Below are 14,706 nucleotides of genomic sequence, written 5' to 3'. Positions count from 1 at the left end.
TTGCGCGTTACACAAGTGCAGCCTAATGATGATTACTCTGCAGGGATATATATAGACCTATTAAATGAAAGCCTTGTTGATATATTGTCTCAATTATTCGTCACAATATTGAGCATTTTACTTACATAATTATGTAAGAGCATTTCCACGCAAATGTCCAGGGAAGCGCACATAATTATTATCGGTAGTTGTTACATGACATATGTGACGTCACTCGACATTGCTACGAAAGAAACGTTCGTGAAAACGTTCCCATTGCTCAATCCTGTTTTGAATATGAATAGGACAAGAAAGTAAGTTTTGTGTCCTGATTTATAGAGATGAACGGTAAAGAATGAATATGGAATTGATCTCGTAGAGACATAAATTATTATTATTATTATTATTTATTTTGTTTGCGCATAACACGATGTTACCGATGTTAGCCTGCTTGCGCGCGGTAGCTCTTGTATTGCGCATGCACTTAGTGATTTGTTCAAGATTTACAAAGGCGCTTAACTCCTTTGCTAAAGACATACTGCATTATGTATCGTACACACCAAACTGTAATGCGCATGTACACATACTTAATGATATATGATTTGGTACGTTTGCAACTGATGATCATTTCACCAAACATCGTCTTCACATTGCAAAGATGGTGGCTGGGTGGGTCTGTTACATATCATTTTTTTATCGATTATAAATTTAAAAAACGTGTTACGACTTGCCTAGGCTTGAATTGTCTTTGTAGTTCAGTGAATCACAGTAGTATATACAAGGCAAGGTATATGAAGCATATGAAGCATATGTAATCTCATATCTCACACGCAAATTATCGTATAGACTGACAGTTAAAAATAATCGATGCAAACGCATTTACGACTATGTAAGATATATCTCGCTTTGACATTACAGAATCTTTTTTTTTTTAGAGTAACGTTAAATGATAAATTGCAGTTGTTTAATACTAATGGTCATGTATTGTGTTTGAATCTTTGCGTGACATCTGGCGTTTTGTGAAAGAAACTGCAAGTTTTCTCTGGCTGATTCACTGATATTAAAATGTTCCGTGGAAAAGGAGAAGATGCAAATCCATGATCGTCGTTATTGAAACCAAGTTGCTATTTTTCAAAATGGCGCCTGTTTTCGTTCTTACACTGGGTCGTTTTCTCCTTAGAGATGATTATTTTGTCATCATGCAAGACAGACCGTCGGTTTGAAAGACTATTATGGTTTCTTTCATAAGGGACTGTCTGCAATGTTTAGAATATCAGCGGCGAAATAAAGTATTCTCGATAGAACTAAACTGTCGTATCATATAGTCTCGAACACGTGCGACACATCCGGTTTATGTCGAAGCCTATCGGCAACGCGTGATCACAGAACACCATTTCCTCACCCACGCCTACAATGAATATAAAACCTACGGCACATTTTTCTCCAATTCTTTTATTCTTTCTTTCCCGCCTTTTTTTTTTCTCTCCCTTTTGCCATTTTAGAAATTGTCTGCAAACCGTTCAATAATTGAGAAAAAACTGTGGATTTATTCAATTTTTAACGAACACGAAAAGAACGACAGCTAGCAGGATAGTGAGATATTATAAACAAATGCCAATTACTGACAGCGTTTGTTAGCGTCATTTTGTGCGGACACCATAGTTCTCTGGTGACAATAAACGTACAATCATAATAACGCGTGTGTCACCTGTTATCAAATTCTCATTATGAAGTTATTTACAGGCAAAATTGCCTCCGACATAGGCCATTACATCCAGTTATGTAAGATGGCCGTAATATCTTTATAGTCTCTTATAGTCTGAACAGGTAGTTGTCAGTTGCCATTTTTCTACAGGTCTGAATAGAATATTATCCAATAATAAACTTTTCAACTGAGCTGATAATCTACAAAGAAAAAGTTTGTCTCTTTTCATTATTGTCAGTTTGTATGATGTCACGTGAACACGTTAATAATTAACGGGAAAGGAAAATCGATTTCTCTACGATCAGTGGCGTCACCAGACTTTTCAGTCTGGGGGGGCACAGGGGGGCACCAGCATTTGATGGGGGGCACTTAGTTGGATACGGATCGCCGTCCTGGGGGAGGGGTCTAAGGGGAGGTGGTGCCCTCCCACTTTTGAAAATTTTCGCATACGGAGGATGGGCTAGACAGGGGCGTATCCAGGATTTTCTAACCCGGGGGCGCGAATTACTATCTAAGCGGAGCGCCACCATCGGTTGGCGCGCAGCGTACAAGAAAATTTCTGGTTTTGATACCCTCCAGATTACCGGAAACGGCACTTCTCGGGCTTGAAAATGACCAACCAGATATACACTTTTGCCCGAGAACCAAGTATTTCCCAATAGTTTGTTTTCCATCCATAACCTTTTTGAAGATTTTCACCAGTCACACATCATGTTCGACCTCATCGCATGTCCTGTGAATCATTGCTTTTGTAGGTGATTATACGTCGCGGCCCACAATGCCCGACAGCCCCACTTTTCAAGGTTTTCAGCCCATTATTTGTTCAGAATTTGAAAATTCACATTTCTCGTGAATAAACTCACTTCAAAACATACCCATAATGTTGCAAAAATGTCATCTATGGACAACCAATATAGAAAAACCTCCTCCAACCCCTAACAGACCGGTCAAAGTTACACAAGTAGAGGGCAGTATGATGAAGAATGTTGGTCAAAAATTTTTCGAAAATTCAGACACAGTTAATTTGTTGGTCTAAATTCTTCCCAAATCCTCGATCCGTCACCGGTTACCCGGCCATGTGTATAATAGGGATCAGCGCTGCAATGATGTCACTGTTCCTCTTTCTCTTCCCTTTCTCCTTTTTCTTTTTCTTTTCCCTTCCTTCCTCTCCCTCCTTTTTTTCACCCTCTTTTTTCCCTTTTTTCTTCTCTTTTTTTCCTCTCCTCTTTTTCTTACCCGGGAGGCGCGCGCCCCCAACGCCCCCCTGGATACGCGCCTGCTAGATGCAAAATGGTGCCACATTTGATGCTAACTTCGATCTGAAGATATCTCCAGAAATTGCTATTTTTTAGGTTATGATTTTAACAACGCGCAGAATTTTGCAGAGGATATGAACCACATGATGTCGATATTATGCCTAACCCTATCAATAGAACCTACATTTGTTGAATTAATGTGTGCATGACCCCCTAACTCCTTTCTTGTCCTTCTCGTTTTCTCCCATTATCTATTAAGATGTAACAGGTTCCAGCATCGTTATTGGCTCCTATCAGGGATCTCACCATGCAATCCAAAGTTTGATCACACATCGAGTATGGCGGCGAAGCGGACGTGTATAGCCGCTGGTATGGCGTGAGCACTGACACATTCAATGTAAATATCGACACCTGATGTGATGGCGCGGGTTACGACTTCGATACCCGACGTTCAAGAATAAACTTTTTCATTTTTTCGCAGCTCATTTGAAGAAAATACGAATTACTGTGCTTCTTTGTCCTTATGAAAAACCAACTCAGGTGACGGGAGTTGAATATAACAAAATATATATATTTTTTTTTACCAACCCAAATCTCAGATGGGGGGCACTCGGGGAGGCACTAGGTTTTCCAGGGGGCACGTGCCCCCCTGCCCCCCCCCCCCTTGGCGACGCCACTGTCTACGATCCTTTCTATAGTTCACCTCACTACATAATGAAGATTGTATTCACCTCGCGTACAGAAACTAGTTATGTGTAAAAGTAAGTTGGCCTGACGTTTCGATCCTAGCAGGATCTTCTTCAGAGGCCTTTAGCCTCTGAAGAAGATCCTGCTAGGATCGAAACGTCAGGCCAACTTACTTTTACACATTCTATTACACAGGCTCTCTAGTGGATAAGCAGTTTGCTAACAGTTTTATTTTATTTAGAAACTAGTTATGAGTACAAACGTCTATGGCACGCCAACGGGGTCATAAATTCAAAAAAGCTATAGACGAAGACGCGTCGACATACATATCACATAACTGAAGAAACTGTACGCGATTGGCTGTTTCGTGCACTTGTATTGTAGAATGACCGTTGTGGACCCGTTAGCGTGCCTTTACCGCCGCCCATTGTCGAAACTTATATAGGCATTCAGTGTATGCGTGTTATGACGAATTTAAACACAGTATATAGTTCAATGAAGGAAGGCTTTTCAATGGAATTGAATGTTTGAATTTGAATGTTTGAATGTTTCAATTAATCGTTATTGCAGGCGTATGAATCTTGACTTTGATTTGGGATACCACCCCCCCCCAAAAAAAATCCCCCACCCCACTCCACCCCTCCTCTCCATATCATCTCCGTCTAGGTAAAACATACAGGCTTTATGATGATAGGTATAAATCAATTGAAAAAGCAATTCCATGATTAAAAAAGACAAAACCAAGGAGATTAGTTCCTCCCCTCTCTTCCCCTCCCCTCCCCTCCCTTCCCACTTTAATTTAACAGAGGCTATAAATGTGAACTCGGGTATATTCGGCAAAACCGGGAACTGATTTAAGATGTAACAATGTCAGAGTATAGCAGTTTCCACCAAGGATTTCCCATTCGCCATCATTTTGATCCTTCAAACTGCTCTGTGTACAGAGCAATAAATAACTACACGTTTGACACTCTTTATATACCAGCCCAGTCAAGACATGCATCTTATACCAAATACGGTATATCGTAAAAAAGAATTAAACTTGAAGTAAGATTGTTTTAATTGGGGCGTGCAAAAGAGATATATAAATTACACATTACATCGATAATATCTATCCTAATCTTCCTCCGCTTCCTTTTTTATTTAATAACCTTCAAATTTATCACATCTAGGGCTCTTCCGTACCAAAGGTTAATTTTTATCAGATACATTCAAAATTTATTACCTCTGGTGTCTCTCTATTAACTTATACTCAATTATTATTTGGCGTCTGAAATTTTTCATCTCAATGTCATGTTGGAAAAATTTATGGCAATTACATATTTTTGTTGCCTCACGTAGTCAAATTTGAACCACGGTAAAGCTCGTCTAAATAGGTACATAGTACAGTCGTTGTAAATTTTCAGGACTTTAACTAAAATAGCGTGAAAAGTCTCACTGCGGTCCAGCTAAAGCGAGAGCAATTAACTACGTCAACATGTATGCGTGTTTGTTATGCGTTGTTATACATTGTGGTATAGCTATGATGTATAGGCCAGACTTGCAAGAACAATTTTGTGTCAATTTACTTAGGAATAAAAGTTTGGTAAAAACGGTTCTTTTTATTCCGGGTGAGCGCTTGGCAAGGGGGGGGGGGGGCGGTAAAATTAGCTTAATCCAGCTAACCATGTCATATTCAAGGCCGTCCTAGGCTTTCAATTATTATAGAAGACTGTTACTCTCAAGTAGATGAATATTCATGTTTGGAATTAGTATTCATCCTATGAATTATACATATAGTTTACCATTACACTCAACAACACCAATCGACCAATAACAGACACCCACCCAGTGTGTATCTCAATATTCATGTTTTGGAATTATTATTCATCATATGCATTATACACATATTTTATCATTACACTGAACGATACCAATCGACCATTAACTGACAACCACCTCAGCTGGTGTGTATCTCAATATTCATGTTTGGAATTAGTATTCATCCTATGCATTATACTCATAGTTTATAATTACACTGAACAATATCAATCGACCATTAACTGACAACCACCTCAGCTGGTGTGTATCTCAATATTCATGTGTGGAATTAGTATTCATCCTATGCATTATACTCATAGTTTATAATTACACTGAACAATATCAATCGACCATTAACTGACAACCACCTCAGCTGGTGTGTATCTCAATATTCATGTTTGGAATTAGTATTCATCCTATGCATTATACTCATAGTTTATCATTACACTGAACGATACCAATCGACCATTAACTGACAACCACCTCAGCTGGTGTGTATCTCAATATTTATCTTCCATAATGAAGATTTCAACGCCTCAATTCACAAGCGATAACATCCTCTTCTCACTCCACAAACCCATGAAAATCGCGTAAGAAATGTCTTCAAGTTTACGCTTCGATAACTCGATAATGTGTTATAATGATTGTTGTTATTATCGCCAACAAAACTGGTGCTGTCGTTCTGTTTTAGTGATGCAAATATTTAGAAAACGGTCACTTGGCCAAGTAATGTACCTTCAGCCAAACTGGGCTGATAGACCACAGATCATGCGCAACGTAGCGTGAATAAATAATTTACTTTTCGCCGTCGTTGTACATGGCTAGACGGTTTTAGATAAAGCGGAATTTCTGTTGAATTATAACTTTCGGTTACTCTGAAGAAATATGTTACAGTCGCATGCAATCAGAGACGGTAAACGGGGGGGGGGGGGGAGGGGGTGATACATGGTCCCTGCGCACTATAGTGAAAAACATAGTAAGTTCCCATTTTTTAATGAATAGTTTAAAGTAACCTTTGGGTTATTTCAAACGGGGTATGAAAACTAATATGATCATTTGAAACCAATTATTGATGATAACGTAAGTCACATGGAAACGTAAACAACGGATATAAACGAAAGATTAAACAAATACATAATAAGATGATTGGCCACGGTGAAGTTCCAGGGGCCAACTGTTAAGAGAAAGAAGGGAGGGGTTGGGAGGGGGGGTATATCGTCCTCATTGTTTTCCATACTTCATTATTTGTTTGCTGTTTCTGCTTCCCCTTTTGTCCCTTTCTTCTATTCTTGATTTTATATAGTATTAAATAAGTATTACACGTTCCTTAGTATCATACCGGTGTTGTGGTCGAGTGGATAAAGGCGGTGGCATTTGAAGTAATGAGGCTTAGCAATCGGGAGGTTCGGGGTTCATCCATCGTACCCAATGTTTGTGGGGGAACTCTGGCCCCTAATCCCCCTCCCCCGCTGGCTACGCCAATTGGGTTCGATCCTCGGCCGGTAAGGTGGGCTTTCCATTCAAGAGCATTATATTGTTTTCCCATCTGAAATAATTCCCTATATTGAAAAGACTCCAAATTTGAGATAAAATGTTGAATTTGAAGCCACCCGACGTGAAAGTTGTAATCCATAAACTCTTGCGGGCTTCTCCAACATTCGTGGTCACTTAAGCGTCGTAAAAATAACTGCCTGATTATTATCATTATGATAAAAGTAACTGCCTCATTATTATTATCATTATAAAAAAATAATAATTACCTTATCATAAAATAACTGCCTCATTATTATTATATCCAGGCAATTTTAAAACAAACTCACTCAATTATTTTTGGTCATTCACCTTGAAACTCTATCCACATTTCTAACTTAATTGCATTAACCGCTTTTTTAAAGTATTATATATATATATATATATATAGTATAGTATATTGTATATTGTATATTGCTGATACACTGGGGCAATATTTTCATTTCGGTGCTGCCTTCAATTTACACGATGTAATATAGTTTTTAAAATGCCAGTTATGTAAATGATATATGATCATAAACTGATATCCAAAAGTTTGCATCCTTTTTTTTTTTTTTTTGCACGAGGCCCTGTTAATCGGCACGCTCTTGAGTTTCTTCTTTATTATTAATAAATCACATTTTCTTTCCCGGTAACACAAAACAAATCTTAAACACTGAAATATATTCAAGGTGCATTACATGAACTTGTTATATAGTATTTTATAGTATAAACTACGTTTTATGGCTTTGACTTGTTTAGGAAAGATTTTGTAAGATTCTTCATACTTGAATAACGTGTATTTTAGTTTTTATTTATCAGTTGACGTTAAGGGGTTTCTGCCTGGCAGGCGAAAGTATGTCGCTCTGAAGTTGGAATCTATATAATTGCATAAAACTACCTTTCTTGAGTTCAATGGCTTTACTATAAACCGCCGTCAAAAACATCACCTGTTTGTCGTGTTAATGTGTTTGTTATGTGGTATATTTTATGAAAGAGCATGGCTAGCCTAAGCTGTAATCAATACGCTTGTTTATTTCATAATCTTAAAACCGGAAATGAACCACTCAGAACTCCCAAACGTTGGATGCTACAGCCGCAAGCCTGTTTTACTCATTGAATATAACAGGACACTTTTTTTAATTTTACCTCTGCGAGTATTTCTCATCTCATGGTTACAACGTTTAATTTTATGTATAATACTCTGGTATATCTTTATATAAATATATATGTATATATATATATATATATATACATATATATATATATATGGACGATCGTACATTGTTGGCAGTAAATAATTAAGAACGTGGAAGTCAGTCCTGTTCAATGTGGTTGAAGGTCGTGACGATATATTGTTTGCTAGCTTCAATTTCCTTAGTTACCATGCAGCCAAGTGCAAGGTTAACTATATGGTCCACCAAATTGAAATCTATGGAATGAAAACAGCTTCTAACATGGAGATAACAAGAATTTAATGACAAACTTACCCAGCCGTTCACTTCCTTTCATTAAATGCAAAAAGAAAGAAAATAGAACCGACCGTTTTGTCCACATATTAACATGAACAATTCCAACCAAGGTCATATAACAAGAATTAAAAGTAAAACTACTTGGAATGGAAAATCATAAGCCTAGATTTGTTATCAAAATGCCAGTCGTAAAATCAATTTTCATCTGATCCATTAAGAACATTTGAAGGTAACGTGTTACAAGTTTTTACAAAGCGAAAAAAGTGTAAACCCAGATTTTAGTAAACTTCAAGTAAATGCATGAAAATGTCTATGCCCTAGTAATTTATGTAAAAGCAAATGTCACAGACAGTGAACAGTTAAAGTAAAGCAAAGACTAATACTTTCTTTGCTCAGCGTATGTAAAGCTTTTATGAACGTCGCGTTTGGCCCACTCTCGGTTCTGTTATTGTATGATGAAAATGATACATAAATGATTAATTGAGGGTAAACTATTTATTTGTTGAATAAAAAGGGTAAAAAATAAAGGATACATTGGTGAAATAGTACATCAATCTAGACTGTATCTTTTAATTTGTAGGCTATAAGTATTAGACAGCTAGCTATATCGCAGATTTAACACCCGCATACGCTCTTCTGAAAAGAACATACATCTCGTATGAGAAGGGGGAGTGGGGTTGGGGGTGGTGGCTGCCACTAGGCTTATAAGCCTCTGGTGGTCGGTTTGTCGATTGAGTCTTATTTACTAACCAATGTAGCCTTATGGCTTCGGCTTACGCTAGAATGACAAAAAAGGAGAGGGGGCGGGAAAAATCCTTACAATCATGTTGCATTTATGAAAGGAAGGGGGAGGGATTAACAACATTGTAACTTCATCTGATAGTTATTTCCATGTATATAGCCTAAAGTTAGATCGTTCGTTGTTTCTGGTCATGACGTCAGACTAATCGATAAACAAAGTTACAATCCAATCTTAAATATAAATATATAGGTTGAACCTATATCAGTCTGCCCTTTCTATAAGTTTGGCCCTTAAAAAGAGCAAAGCGACTAGGCAACTTCAATTTCATTCAAGATGTTCAACACACCTTGTAACGTTGCCGGCACGGTGCCTTGTATATCGGCGAAGTGTATAGGTAATAGGCCTATATATACCCTACACTATAAGAAATTCCGTCGAAGACACATTTATCTCATAAATTTATCGCATAAACTGTGAACACAGATTTTTTTTCATTGTATCGCATAGTGTCGTATTGTTTCGCATTGTACAAATAGTGTGTAGGCTTTAAATACAAACATGTAGCTGCTTTAAGTCTGTATAATCCGCTGTAATAAGGTGGGAGGTGGTAATGATATCTGAAACATCGATCCGTCAAATTGGAATCCAAATGGTCTGTCTTCGTCAATACGGAGAATACATCACGATGAAACTCACACGTGAAACTCACACTATTTTAAATTTTAAGAACTATTTCGTGTCATACATGTTACGTCTACGGCGGTAGATTTGTCGATAATAGTCAAATATTTTGACCACCAAACCTACTTCCTGGAATATGGGGTCGGTTGATAACCTTAATCTTGCAAGATAGTAAATTCAAAATGCGTTTTGCCTTTTCACTATGTTATGATCATAGATGCCGCAAGAAAAATACAGTCTAGTTTTCTCACTGTAGCCTATATAGCAACGAAAATGTCACAAAACTTCACGAATTTCGGACGACAAATGAAAAAAATTATGCAGGCTATGCCTGCAAGCGCGTGGAGGATTCAGTTCAGAACAGAAACAGTAACAGAATATTATCTTTCATAAGTTATTATTTCATTTCCCATTTACAGACAGACTAGAAAATAATTGATACTGCTGAGTGGTAAAGGTCATATGCAATGCTCTCTTTTTCTTAAATTGAGAAATATTAATTTTTTCTTTCTTTCCGTTAAAGTATATCGCAAAGAGATGATATCGGTGACGAATTTTACATGATATCTGTGACTATATCTACGAACTTAAAAATACTCAACCGTAAAGATATCAATTATTGTGATATTATGTGTAAATAAGCTGATTAGAGCCACAGCTTGGTGATTTGGAAGGTAAAGGTTCACCAAGTTCTAAATATGAGAAAAATGAAATACATGTATTCTAGTAAGGCATCAATTTACTAACGTGTATACTACCTTCCTTTTGTTTCAACTTTGATTAGACAGTTTTTATCGGTTATTTTGCGAACAAATGCGCTAATCAAGGGTGTGTGTGTGGGCGGTGGGGGGGGGGGGGGTATGGGGTTAACAACTTTCTCCTTTCAACGTCACACACAAATTAGCTAATAAAGCTACTTGGCTCAGCCCTGCATGTAAAGGCTTACTTTATGGTCTAGTTTTCAACGATAATGATTGTTCTGCTTAGCCAACACACGTGATCTTAGGGAACGGTAATCGAAACAAGAAAACGTGATGCTTCTCACTTCTGGAGAACCCATAGGGATTTCTTATATTTAGCACTGTTATAAAGAGCTAAATTAGCCAATGAAAAGCGTGGATTTTCTTTGACGTAATGTCCCTCCCGGTGAGAGATGCTTTTTTTTATTCCGCCCACACTCCACACTTATTTGTGTGTTTTGGCACCATTTCAAAGAAAACTCACCCAAGATAGAGCCTCTGCAAAAAAAAAAAAAGACCAAACAGCATGATCCACTTCCAACTCCAGTCCACTGAAGTCGAGACCATTGCCGTGCGACCATGACGAAGTTGCGTCAAGTGAACATGCGGCGTAGCATTATTTTCGAATGGAGAGTGCGCTTTGAGAATATTGTGACGTTTCAGGCTGTTTTTTATCCTTTTGTAATAGTACGACATTTACAACTAATCCACGTTGTTCTAATAATCAATAACCAGTGTTACCATAAGAATGATTTGAATCAACATCAATTTGAACTATGATCATGTGGCTTTGTTTGTGGAACAAATATGTTGTTTTTCAGTCAGATTACTGCCCCCTCCCCCCCCCCCCCTCACCCATATTTGTCCAACTTTGTGATACTTGTATATAATTTGGCTGTAGACTAAAAAATTTAGTATTGATTTGGTATTTAATATAGTCATTTCTGTGCATACCAGTCCCTATTGGTCGCAGCAATCATATCCAGAATGGTGATATAACATGCGAATGAGTAACAGTGTACTGTGAACGGATGACGCATGTATATGAATTTCTGATATAAGACCGTGTGTGTTTTCTGCCCGCCACATGTTATTACCGGTACCTCAGGTAACCAGTATACGGAATAAGTGCATTGATGCATCAATTTATGAAGTCCCTTTGTTGGTGAAAGCAAGCTACCCCCCCTCACTCACACCCCGCTCCTAAATGTAATTCCAATCTACGAAGCTAACGAATCCTTTTAAAATGTTTTTTAATCTTCGAGTTGATGCAATCAAGGAAATGACTAGAATGGCGACACTTTTTTTGTCATCAGTAATATCATCAAACAGTAACAATTAGAAGGAAAACACGAAGAGTATAAACACAACGGGTCAACTCCCATATTGAGACCTTGCTCCGTTTACTGAGATATAATCTTTTGAGAATGTATTCATTTTGTTCGGTAAAAGTAAATTGTGCAATCATTTGTGACGTCATACTTGGACAACCACGTGGTCAACTGTCTATGTTTTGTATTGTGTGTCACTTTAATGTAATTCCTTCTCGATAACGAACTCATCCATAATTGAAATCATTGTTTAATTTTAATCATATCTTCCCAATATAGAATAACATCACGTCACGGTCACGTACTCGTATTATACTTGCCAAGGTTATAAAAGCATCCTACAATTTTTGTAATCGCCCATTTGAACACAGTATGACATCACAGATTACCTTCAAAATAACATTTCAACATTGTATGTCTAATCAACGGGAAAGAAAAAGTAAATATAGGCTGAAACAGTGGGCTTAATTTCACTATGAGCTCTGTATTTAAATCATTTTTACATTTGTATTCCTTTCAAGAAACGTACAGATACAAAGCATAGTATACAAGGTAATATAAAGCTGTGTTGGCATGTGCGTACTGTCATAGCAACAAATATACATAGAATATATATGTATGTATAAACATCCGGGTTTATGTTGCTATGTTATCGATTAATTATAGAGTAGTCGTTTTGCTTTGGTCGAATTGCTATATTACCAACTGAACATCATATTATTTGACTGCAAAATTTAGGCAACAAGAACAGGAACAATTCTAAAGTATATGAAAATGCAATCACATTTTCTTTTCTATTATTTATAAAAATGCTGATTATTTGGATGTGCTATTAAGGTATGCGACTGTATACTTCAATTATGCCGATTTTATCAGAATATTAATCGCATGGAGGCTTTGTCTCTCGACTTACATGTGACGTAACTATGACGTCACTTCCAAAAGGTTAATGTGTCTTAGTGACAGAATTAAAGTGGTGTATGTTTTTACAGCTTGATGTGTGTGTTCCAGAAGAACAAGACACATCTGATGACATTAAAGAGAAATAATAATAAACTTAGTTTTAAATATTTAAATCGTTAGAAATTTACATGCTTTCACTATGAAGGGGGAATGTTTTCAATCATTAAAAGCCATCCATCTGTACATAATTTATTCAAATTTGAAAGCATTCTATTGTCAACAGATAGAGAGATTTAATCATAGAAACAAAGTCCACACACACAAAAACACACAAAAAACGGATTTGAATAATTCTTTTAAGATGACAGCTAAAACCATTTGAGAGAAGAGATATTTCGAGTCAGTATCAAATCGTAATTGATCAAATAAACAGCTTCGAATCTTCACTGATGAAGAACACATGTATATAACACGACAGGTGCAAATTGATATAATTCAATTCCACCCAATCTTTGTTTTCTTCACCTATGACAGTGAAAGATAAAACGCTACATGCGATTTTCCACTCTTTTGCGGGTGCAATGTTCAGCAAATTTTGTAGTTTTATGGATTTCTCTTCAGCAAAAACTATATATTTAAAGGCTCTAGAGGGTTTGACGGTTATGATTCAATTTGTTGAGTGTTTCCAAAATACCAGGGGGTTGGGGGGTGAATGATAAGGTCATTAGGCTTCAACTTAAGACAGCTTGAAATGTCAAACAGTCGGGGATGACTTGCGCTTGAAGACTGCCCTCTACATGTTTTCAAAAATGTTAGACCTATGACCTCATAGAGAATAATTTCCAATGAATGGGGGTGGGTAGGAGGAGAAGTGTGGGGCGAGAAAAGTAGAGAAATTGTATTTTCTCCTTAATTATCGGTTAATATGTAGTGACGTCACAAAGGGGGCAATTTTTTGTTTAACTATGCTATTAACAGAAGACCGTTTTTTTTCCTCAAAATAAACACTAACGCTTATCATGCTTCATATTCGTAAACAAATGGCATAAAAAATGACAAGAAATGTGTCACATAGCAAAGAAATCACATTAAATGGGACTAGTGATATAAGGTTATCGCTGTATTGATTGATCAAAAATTTGTAAGAATATACAGACTTAATTGCATATTTGATGATACAAATAGAAATAAAAATACATATCATATGATAAATAGTCTTAATAATACATCAGGATGGTATTTGATATCGATTAATCGATCGATTTGTGATATAGGTTGCAAAGTAAGGGAGCGCTAAAGACAATAGATCTAAGCCGTCATTTATATTATGTTATTCTCATTGGTTATTATTTCTTCTAAATTATACTTGCATTTAAAACAAAATACATTTGAAAGTATTTAGGGCACATGTAGTAAGCATGAATTCTCTAATTGACGTAACTGGATATGATTTGTTTCTTTTTGTCTTTTACGTAGGTGGACTTTTTTCTTTCAAATCCTTTTCACAGTATTTTACTTATTTTCAAATGTCTTCTTCAACCAATCAATTTAACTGACTTCATTTCCGATGAACACGATTTAGATATTACGAAATCAGTTCAATTTCGATTACTTGGCTATTTATAATATTCCCATATTTTTGGGTAAAATGTCAAGATCGATAATTAGTTCTACCTAGAAAGTGAGAAACAAACAATCTTGAATTTAGAATAAAATAGAGAAAAATGATATTTCAAAGAAAAATAATTCCCCTATGATATGTTATTATACGCATGGTATTTAATATGAACGATTTAAGTTCCATTAAAACTGTAAATAGAGCTGTTTGTTTCAATCTCAGACGTCATCAGATATCACAAGACTGCTCAACAAACTCACAGACTGGTAATGTAAATGTAATA

At 36.6% G+C, this 14,706-nt stretch overlaps 1 protein-coding gene across 1 annotated transcript in view; it reads left to right on the top strand.

Moving 5' to 3' along the window:
• The window catches only part of LOC139961385 (uncharacterized), a 38,198-nt gene that overhangs the window by 6,880 nt on the left and 16,612 nt on the right, over positions 1-14,706 (top strand). The window lies entirely within an intron of this gene.

This window comes from Apostichopus japonicus, chromosome 20 (genome assembly GCF_037975245.1).
Source record: "Apostichopus japonicus isolate 1M-3 chromosome 20, ASM3797524v1, whole genome shotgun sequence".
Lineage (NCBI taxonomy): Eukaryota > Metazoa > Echinodermata > Holothuroidea > Aspidochirotida > Stichopodidae > Apostichopus > Apostichopus japonicus.
Note: the sequence above shows the minus strand (reverse complement) of the source record. Positions and strands in the feature narration are given on the sequence as shown.